This window comes from Panulirus ornatus, chromosome 14, assembly GCF_036320965.1.
Source record: "Panulirus ornatus isolate Po-2019 chromosome 14, ASM3632096v1, whole genome shotgun sequence".
NCBI classification, from domain to species: Eukaryota; Metazoa; Arthropoda; class Malacostraca; order Decapoda; family Palinuridae; genus Panulirus; species Panulirus ornatus.
Window position 1 is genome coordinate 4,179,781 of NC_092237.1, and position 10,700 is coordinate 4,190,480.

A 10,700-nucleotide genomic window follows, 5' to 3' on the forward strand; every position below is an offset into this window, starting at 1 on the left:
TTTACTTCCTCCAGTTTTTCTCCATTCAAACTTACCTCCCAATTGACTTGACTCTCAACCCTACTGTACCTAATAACCTTGCTCTTATTCAACTTTACTCTTAACTTTCTTCTTTCACACACTTTACCAAACTCAGTCACCAGCTTCTGCAGTTTCTCACATGAATCAGCCACCAGCTCTGTATCATCAGCGAACAACAACTGACTCACTTCCCAAGCTCTCTCATCCACAACAGACTTCATACTTGCCCCTCTTTCCAAAACTCTTGCATTCACCTCCCTAACAACCCCATCCATAAACAAATTAAACAACCATGGAGACATCACACACCCCTGCCGCAAACCTACATTCACTGAGAACCAATCACTTTCCTCTCTTCCTACACGTACACATGCCTTACATCCTCGATAAAAACTTTTCACTGCTTCTAACAACTTTCCTCCCACACCATATATTCTTAATACCTTCCACAGAGCATCTCTATCAACTCTATCATATGCCTTCTCCAGATCCATAAATGCTACATACAAATCCATTTGCTTTTCTAAGTATTTCTCACATACATTCTTCAAAGCAAACACCTGATCCACACATCCTCTACCACTTCTGAAACCACACACACACACACACACACACATATATATATATATATATATATATATATATATATATATATATATATATATATATATATATACACGCAAAATATATATATATATATATATATATATATATATATATATATTTTTTGCTTTGTCGCTGTCTCCCGCGTTTGCGAGGTAGCGCAAGGAAACAGACGAAAGAAATGGCCCAACCCACCCCCATACACATGTATATACATACGTCCACACACGCAAATATACATACCTACACAGCTTTCCATGGTTTACCCCAGACGCTTCACATGCCCTGTGAGAACAATGGAAGTGAGGGGAGTGGGGGAGGAATGGGATGTATTTAGGGAATCAGTGATGGATTGCGCAAAAGATGCTTGTGGCATGAGAAGAGTGGGAGATGGGTTGATTAGAAAGGGTAGTGAGTGGTGGGATGAAGAAGTAAGAGTATTAGTGAAAGAGAAGAGAGAGGCATTTGGACGATTTTTGCAGGGAAAAAATGCAATTGAGTGGGAGATGTATAAAAGAAAGAGACAGGAGGTCAAGAGAAGGGTGCAAGAGGTGAAAAAAAGGGCAAATGAGAGTTGGGGTGAGAGAGTATCATTAAATTTTAGGGAGAATAAAAAGATGTTCTGGAAGGAGGTAAATAAAGTGCGTAAGACACGGGAGCAAATGGGAACTTCAGTGAAGGGCGCAAATAGGGAGGTGATAACAAGTAGTGGTGATGTGAGAAGGAGATGGAGTGAGTATTTTGAAGGTTTGTTGATGTGTTTGATGATAGAGTGGCAGATATAGGGTGTTTTGGTAGAGGTGGTGTGCAAAGTGAGAGGGTTAGGGAAAATGATTTGGTAAACAGAGAAGAGGTAGTAAAAGCTTTGCGGAAGATGAAAGCCGGCAAGGCAGCAGGTTTGGATGGTATTGCAGTGGAATTTATTAAAAAAGGGGGTGACTGTATTGTTGACTGGTTGGTAAGGTTATTTAATGTACGTATGACTCATGGTGAGGTGCCTGAGGATTGGCGGAATGCGTGCATAGTGCCATTGTACAAAGGCAAAGGGGATAAGAGTGAGTGCTCAAATTACAGAGGTATAAGTTTGTTGAGTAATTCCTGGTAAATTATATGGGAGGGTATTGATTGAGAGGGTGAAGGCATGTACAGAGCATCAGATTGGGGAAGAGCAGTGTGGTTTCAGAAGTGGTAGAGGATGTGTCGATCAGGTGTTTGCTTTGAAGAATGTATGTGAGAAATATATATATTCTTTCTTTCTTTCATACTATTCGCCATTTCCCGCATTAGCGAGGTAGCGTTGAGAACAGAGGACTGGGCCCTTGAGGGAATATCCTCACCTGGGCCCCTTCTCTGTTCCCTCTTTTGGATAATTAAAAATAAAAGTGAGAGGGGAGGATTTCCAGCCCCCCGCTCCCTCCCCTTTTAGTCGCCTTCTACGACACGCAGGGAATACGTGGGAAGTATTCTTTCTCCCCTATATAGTTCACTAAAAAATAATCTTTAACTTATATTTGGAGGTAAAAGGTATGGAATACTGCGAGTGGTAAAAAAATTCTATCTGCTAATTGGAGTTTTCTGATTATTTTGATTTAATTTCCGAGACGAATGGTCGAGAGACGTGAAAGCAGTACATCCGTGCTTCTACTCAGAACACGTGGTCGTACTTTGTTTTTTTTTTTGATAAACCTGGCCCTTCCCTACTCCCTATTCCTTGATATCTGTTTCCTGAAAATCAGACCGAGACAAACGCTTATAAGATATAACAATGTATTCTTTGCATCTATTTAAGAAACATTTCACAGGACAGTGTGGAAAGTTGTCTGAAGGACCACTTCAACTGGGCTTCCATAGCTTAATGGCTGTCTCCCAATGACAAAGAGGTGTAACCAATTGCAAGCGGAGGCCAGCATATTTGTGTATGCGAGTGAATGGACCTTTCTTCGTCTGTTTCCTGGTGCTACCTCGCTGACGTGGGAAACAGCGATCACTTGTAATAAACAGAATGAAATAAATAAGGAATACGAAAACGTGCAGGTATTTTCAGAAAAAACTTTTTTGTTTTGAAACTAGAGCATAATTCAAAGAAATATTTACTTCAAACCATAATCTAATTATTCTGCAATGCCAGGTAAAGGCGACAAGAAGCGAAAAATATAAAGCATATCATTAAGAGATATGCTAATCATGTAAATACTGTAAATCATAATTTCAGAACTCAATGATCCCAAAACATTTCGACCCCAAATGTTATTCGCCAAGAAGAATATGACACTGAGATTCTGAAGCAAATGTGAAGAAAAATGATTTTTAGGGATAGTCATGTGTCTCTCTCGGGTAAACATTAAAGGACAACGAAGTCAGAATATTGATGCCAATTCATTATATTACTTATTCAAAGTCAAATAAAACTATATTAGTGTTTAAACTCTCAATAAGTTCATGTGGTGTGCCTCTGAGGTGACGTAATGCGTCATCAAATCCTGTAATGGAGTTTCCCAGGATGTATGCTGTTGCGCAGCCTAGCCGAATGACTGACTTGACTGACTGTTCTTCAGGGCGGTGAACGACTTGTTACGAGGCCTGCACGTGGGCAACTTTCCGCCAAGGTGTGGATTATGACTGACGTACAAGAAAGGATAGAGGTGATGTGTCGTTCACGACGTCTTTGGTGTGAATAGCGGGGTTTTCAGCTGGTAAGGCTTTGTAGCGATCCTAAGTGTTGCGCAAGGCATCGAGTACGTTCACGCCATCTGGAGTGTGGCTTAAAACCAGAGAGCAGATGGGCTCTGTATGCAGAGCCTGGTGGTGTGATTTCGCAAGACATCCAGGTCAAAGTTGCTGTCATAGCGAGAGTCCCACGGGCTGTATAGCTGAGACAAGAAGGATTTTGTGGCGACCTTCGAACTTATGTTTCCATATATTTCTTAATTCTTCGCTACCTGCTCTCTCTAGAGATCATTTCTTAAATTTAGGTGTATGATTACTTATCATTTTCGAACATAATGTTTTCGAGCGTGATGAGGTGTTTAGCAATAGTTTATTGTGCACGGAAGCACACACTCAACGAGTGATATAATTTTGCTCATCAGGGATGGACTTAGTTGCATACTTGATACTCATCAGGGGTAGTCTAAATAAGGGATAAATTGGACCCATCCCAAGTAGTTTTTGTGATTTGTTTGACTCGGTGATGTGAGTGGCGCATTAAAAGCACTAGTAAAAAATCGTCTTGGTAATACATTCAACATTCAAATGGTGACGTGTGACGTAATTGACACAATCGCCCTTGGCAGACTCAAGATTATTAAAACTGATGGTCTGTTCTTAATTTTGCAAACATGAAAAATATGGTTACTTGAATCTTTTGCCGTAGTTCTGATTAGCTATCATGTAATACACCCGTCCTGATGATTGACTGGTTGTTTAGGATTAAGGCCTATTAAATGTCAGGGTCATAAAAGCCGTTTACGTCAAGCTACAACCAACTGGATTTTTTTTTTTTTTTTTTTTAGCGCTTTCTGGTGTTCCGGATAATTCTAAGACCACATATACCCTAACAATGATGAAATATTATTCAGAAGTTCAAAAGAGCATAAAATGAGCAAGTCTTGAGAAAATTGTACCGTAGAATGAAAAATTGTCTTGAATGTATGTTGTATGTTATCAAGTCTCTTATGGCAAGCTTACTTCTGGCAAGTAGACATACGTAACACTGGACACATCAAACTACCATATGTGGCTATTACCTTTGAACATGTGTGCAGTGATGTGTCATATTAACTCATATGCATGGACATCTTCCAGTCTGTTAAGCTTAAGACGATATGCATTTTGAGACAACCGATATCAATAGTAAATTCAAGAAGCACATGGGGTAATCATAGTGGTTAAAAACTCGATGCAAATACTTGGGTAATGGCTGCACGACAGGCAGTTTGTTGTGGCAGAGGTTCACGTACCTGCCACCAGAGGTCATATATCAACTGTTATAGGACAACAACAATAAAAATGTCCAGCACAATTTTATTGGCAAGCAAAACATTTTCCATAAAAACTGGCAAAGCTAATACTGATGAATACAAGAATTCTAATGGCCAGCTATATAAAGTAACAAGAGGAAAGTACTTGAATACATGACTGGCATTATACAGCACCTGCATAATTACATGATTTAAAACACTGCAGTTACCACTCAGCCAAGCTATGAATACTGTATATATATATATATATATATATATATATATATATATATATATATATATATATATATATATATATATGCAAACGCACTGACTTTTTGATACACAAACACCTATATATAAAATTCTAGATTTAAACAGCATGCAAAAAGGCAAGAAATGCAGCATGTATAATTATAGAAAATACAGTAACACGTTCTGCATAGTTCTAAGGCATTTTGTTCAAGGCAGTGATATGGGGCGACAGCTAGGGGTGGGGCGTGCCATCCCCGCTCTCCACCCCCAAGAGGACCCCACCACTCCCTCACCCTGGGGCCACCTTAACCCCCGCTATATATCACGTGACCTCTCCAAACCTGTTATATCCACCCTCATAGGAACACCTGACTCAAGCATCTGTCGGTCTTGACCCCATCACAAGTTTTATAGTGAATGAGGCCAACTGGCTGAACAGCACTTGTCACACCCTTCCCTGTAAGGTCTCCTCATCTCCACCACCCGTAATAGCCTTCTCTGAAGCCATCTGACCTCCAGCACCCGTCACACTTTTCCTGAGGGCACCTAGCCTGGAGCTGTCACACTCTTTAGTGTGAGGCCACCTGACCTGCGCCTGTCATACTCCACTGTGAAGCCGCTTGACCTACGCCTGTCATACTCCAGTGTGAGGCCGCTTGACTTGCAGCGGTCACGCCATTCCCTGTGAGACCCCCCAGCCGTCACACCCTTCCTGTGAGGATACCTGACCTGCAGCTGCCGTACCCTTCCCTATACCCTAGGGGCCGGCCACCTGACCTGCAGTGGTCATGCTCTTCCGTGTGAGGTCATACGACCCCTGATAACCATCATACCTACATGTCATACCCTTTTCTATTTCACAGTACTTTCTCATGAAACTCTGTTAGTGTGCTGGATTACATTTATTCATAAAGAATAAAGTGCTTCATTTGCAAGAAAAATAGCCTCGTTTTAATGTGAATATCGCTATGATGTTTACATTAATCGAAACACACTAACATCGACTGGTGTATGGTCACCAATCTCACTAATACGGCATCTAATTCCCTTTATATGTCTAACAGACAGTGACTCTTAGAGTACATTATGGATGTCAAGACTTGCCAGTCAGGAACGGTTCCAGGGTCCGGCACAGGAAGAAAGACCAGGCTCCCTGCCATATCCTCAAAGGCGTCGTCCCAAGCATTATTTATGCATCGCCGTCAACTGCTGCTGTCCGTTATTTGGCGCGCGGCTTTAACTTTATCCTTTAATCAACTTTCGTTACATAAATTGACACCTTACGTATCCTTCTTGTGACTCTAACATTCTGAGGTGTTTTAATCCACTACTTGACCCTACATACAAATAAAAACTAACATGATATGATCTTGTTGACGTTCAAGAATATTGTTTAAATATAATCGGTTGACTATAGGGTATGGTGCACATACCAGACTTTCGGATGCTGTTACGATCACAAGGCAGCCATGAATTAATTCTGAAGTCACTTCTAGGCTCAAGAATATATCAATCTTGCCAGCTCTGAAAGTCGCTGTCTCCACAGTCATCATGATGTGATAACCCGAGCGTTTGAGATAACTAGAGGTCTTATCACGGAGTATCGAAGGTTCAGTGGTGAGTAGCGTGGCTTGCTAGAGCGATGAGGTTTCTAGATCTAGTACGTTACTTGATAAAGGATGGTTTAAAGTAATGTGTGTGTTACGGGGAGAGTTTTACAATCATGTTGCCTCGTCTCTTGACCCTCTATATATGTGGAATCTTTACTCTTGTATGTGGAGCTCCACATACATACACGTACCCCAGTGCCCACTCATCGACCAGCCCCGAGGGGGAGGATGAACAGCTGGGATTGGGCGTGGGAGACTGCCGCGCCAAGTATTCGAACCCACGTCAACCTACCCCAGATGGGCCCAAGCTGACTCAACGCTCAGTAGCGTTAACCACTAAACCACGGAGGCCCGTGTGTGCGTATGCATGAAGGCGGTGAACAAGACGGAGGCATTAAAGTGGTATAATACATGGCTATGCTGGGGTGCTTATATGTGCGACAATCACGACTAGGATGTGCTGTTATGATCCTTATGTTCCCTGCACCGGTAGACCGCTCCCAGAACATACTGCAGGACCGAACATACGTACACACACGAGGTGTACACAGCAAGGAGGACAAGCAGGGAGACACAGCACAACGGGACGGTAAGAAGAAGATAGACGAAGAAACACGAAGAGACTAAATACAATAAAGCGAAAAGGGAGGTAAGGAAAGAAAACGAAAAGAGGAAAACGAGAAGTGAGAGAGATACGATTACCATAAACAGACCGGTAACTAGGAGGTAGATTGGATGACCAGGATACCAGTTGTGAACCGCTGTATGAAAGGATGGTGTGGATAGTGAGGAAGATGGAACGGAAGAAGAGAGAAAGGATGATGATGAGGACGAGGACGGAAGGACAGTGGAAGAGGTAGTGGAGGGGAAGGAAGATCGTGTGGAGAAAGAGGACAGTGGGGTACCACGTATTGAGAGACAAAATGGCGGTGAAGACGAAGAGGAAGAAGACCATGATGACCACGAAGAAGAAGAAGAAGAGGAAGGAGACGAAGAAGAAGAAGAAGAAGAAGAGGAAGGAGAGGAAAAGGAGGACGAAGAGAAAAAAGAATGAGGATAAGGGGGTGAAGCAAACGACAGCTCAAACTACTTTTCCTTAATATAATAAGATAACACATCCACCGACCACCACCAGCTGTACAGTGTCACACAGTCGGCTACTATTTAGCCTACCAGCCCGGCGGCCTTTGTCCAGGCCGCAGTGGGAGGGGTAAGTGGGGGAGGGGGGAGAGGAGCAGCAGCATGAGGCTACCTTCTTCACCACCAGGCTACAGTGGGGGGGGGGGGGGGAGCCTACCCTGTAGAGTACTAGTCATGCGTCCAGACTACAGTGGGAAACAGCCTCCCGCAAGGTTACCCTCTAGACTACCACTTCAGAACAACGACATTGACACAAGACATCTCAAAGGAAAAACTCTGCTGATGCACATTCATAAATTTATATATACACTAGTTGTTCTCATTAACCAGATAAGATTCTTCCACTTTTCCTTATCCACATAAGAATCTCATTAAAGCCTCAATTCTTTTTCATTAAAATCATAATAAAAATTGCAATAGTATTTTTCCGAGAGCAAATGAAGGTTTCAGGCATTACCCCTCTCCCAGTCCGGAGGCATCAGCTAGAAGCAATAACCTTTACTGCATAACGGGACATTCAGGAAGCTAGGCTACAAACGGAGGAGGTGCCAAGACCTCACCTATAGGGACTCCGGTGGTCTCACAACACACATCGTGGACCTCCCCACGCAGGAAGGTAGAACAGGACAGCTGGTCACAAGAACGTTTGGGATTCTTACACACGTCGGAACTAACCAACAAGCTTTCTGATCAGCAGCTGGGGTTGCAAGTCAAGCAAGATCAACATGGCGGCAACCAGTTGACCGCGAAGCTTCCAGGTTATCCTAAATTCTTCACTTACTATGAAGCTCCAAGTCCAGCTAGCGACCGCGTTACATATAAATGCAAGGATCTGTGTTCAGTACAACCTATTAGTGAGTTGAGGCAGAGTTCATTTCAGGTGCCGACCTCTGCTGTGTTCTGGCATAAACTAAGCTTTCATGTTTCCTAAACGTACATACAATAATGAAAAGACAGTCATTACAAAACTGAACACCTTTTTTCTAACATTCCTTAAGAAACCTATAATACATCCATATATCTATTATTCAAGCATTATAGAAATACAGGGTAGCAAAATAGTAAGCGCTGCCATCTGGTGGACGTCAGGGGCAACTAAGAGGAGATGCGCGCGCAGCCTCATTTCCCGCCTCGGCTTCTGCCGCCCGACCTGCGGAAGGATATATATCAGTGCTAATGTTCCATGTAACCTGGGAAAAAAAAATCTTGGTTAAAGAAATTTATTTCACCATAAATTCCTATTATGGTAACTAAGTTGTGAACATTAATGAGTTAATAAGGTTAAACGAAAATTAGTTTCCCAAGGGGAATAGGAAATTCCCCTACAGACCATCAGACTTTCAACATTAGAGTGTATATGAATATGAGCCGTCACATCACCAAAGCCCATTAGTGGTGTGAAAATAATAGTTTTATCCTTTATATGATAACCCATTTAATAACTATTTTGGAAGCCGTAAGTATATAAGAATGTCTAGAAAGAAATGATGCAAACTGTTTAAATTGATGTTTCTTGTCTTGCTATGTCGTCTGGTTTCGAGGACAAATAAATCTTCATCAGGAAGACACAAATGTACATAAACCAAGATTTTTGATCTATAAACAACTGGATTTGAAAATCTAATGACGGAAATACTAGTACTGAGGAAAAAATCTATTTTGAGTTTGCTTTTCAACAGTACAACAACTGACTTACTATATTTATCCAGTAAGTCAAACAAATAATGTACGCAGCAGATAATCAATGTATGTAACTCGTCCCACGTACCTAAGTATCAAAATAATCACCATAAAGAATTGATAAGCATGAAATATATTTAAAAGATAGGCAGAATTAACCATGAGTTCCGTCCTTTGTGGGAGGGAGTTGGGGGGGTTAATCCCAAGTGAACCCCGGGGGAGGAGGCAACAGAATCTCGCACAACACTGACCTGCATCACAAGATGGTACAAGCCTTGTTTTCCTTGAAGGGGTTCTCCGACTGGGTGATGCCCGTCACCAACACATCGGCTTCCTGGTGCTCCTCGCAATACTTGATCAGGCTGCAATACATTACGAAACACAGCTTAGGTGAAGCGCAAGGAACACAGAAAGGGTGCAGTGGGCAAACTTGGATGTGATAAACAGTGGTTACGATATGAAAAATGGATAAGACATGGAACACCAGACTGTTTGGACTTGAAACACCAGACTGTTGGGTCATGACAAACAACGGCTCGGTGATGAAACACACAACAGTTTGGACATGAAACATAAGACGGTTTGAAACATAAGATGACTCAACCAAGACACATGGAAGAAACGTAAATAAAACTTAGTAAAGCTTAATATTCATGTAACGAAAAACAAGGAAATCAATTCCAAACATGTATCACTAATGTCTGGTGCTGGAGCCAAGCCTTAACAGTAAAACATAATATACTCAGGTTTTATGCATTAATTATAGGTACATGGAAAACTACATATCCTCACATACGAACACACATACACACACATACATAACACTGCTATATGTAACACAAGCAACGATAATGACTAAATTCAAATATTGCAAGAAATTCTTGACATCATTGTCACATAATCAAACGTACTGACTGAATTAGAACATCATGAGAAACTCCAAACATCATTATGCCCGTATGCATGTTATACAGTGAGTTTGTACATGTGTTTGAGTATAACCACGTAGGTATACAGGGATACAGTCATTATGAAGACATGACGTGTATCCACAATGACTGCAAAGAGAAAGCGAAGGCCTGTGGAGACCCCGTACAGATAACGGACAAGCGGGTAAACACATTTCAAACATGGCGGCCAACACAGGCAACGGAAAGAAAAAAAAAAGCTTCGCAAACCCACGAAGCAACGTAACTGAGGTATCGTAAAATATCCATTTCGCAAACTCATTAACGTACGTAACTGGTGTATCGTAAAGTAACAACTTCGCAAACCCATGAACGTACGTAAGTGAGGTATCGTAAAATAACCACTTCGCAAACCCATGAACGTACGTAAGTGAGGTATCGTAAAGTAACCACTTCGCAAACCCATGAACGTACGTGATGTATCGTAAAGTAACCACTTCGCAAACCCATGAACGTACGTAAGT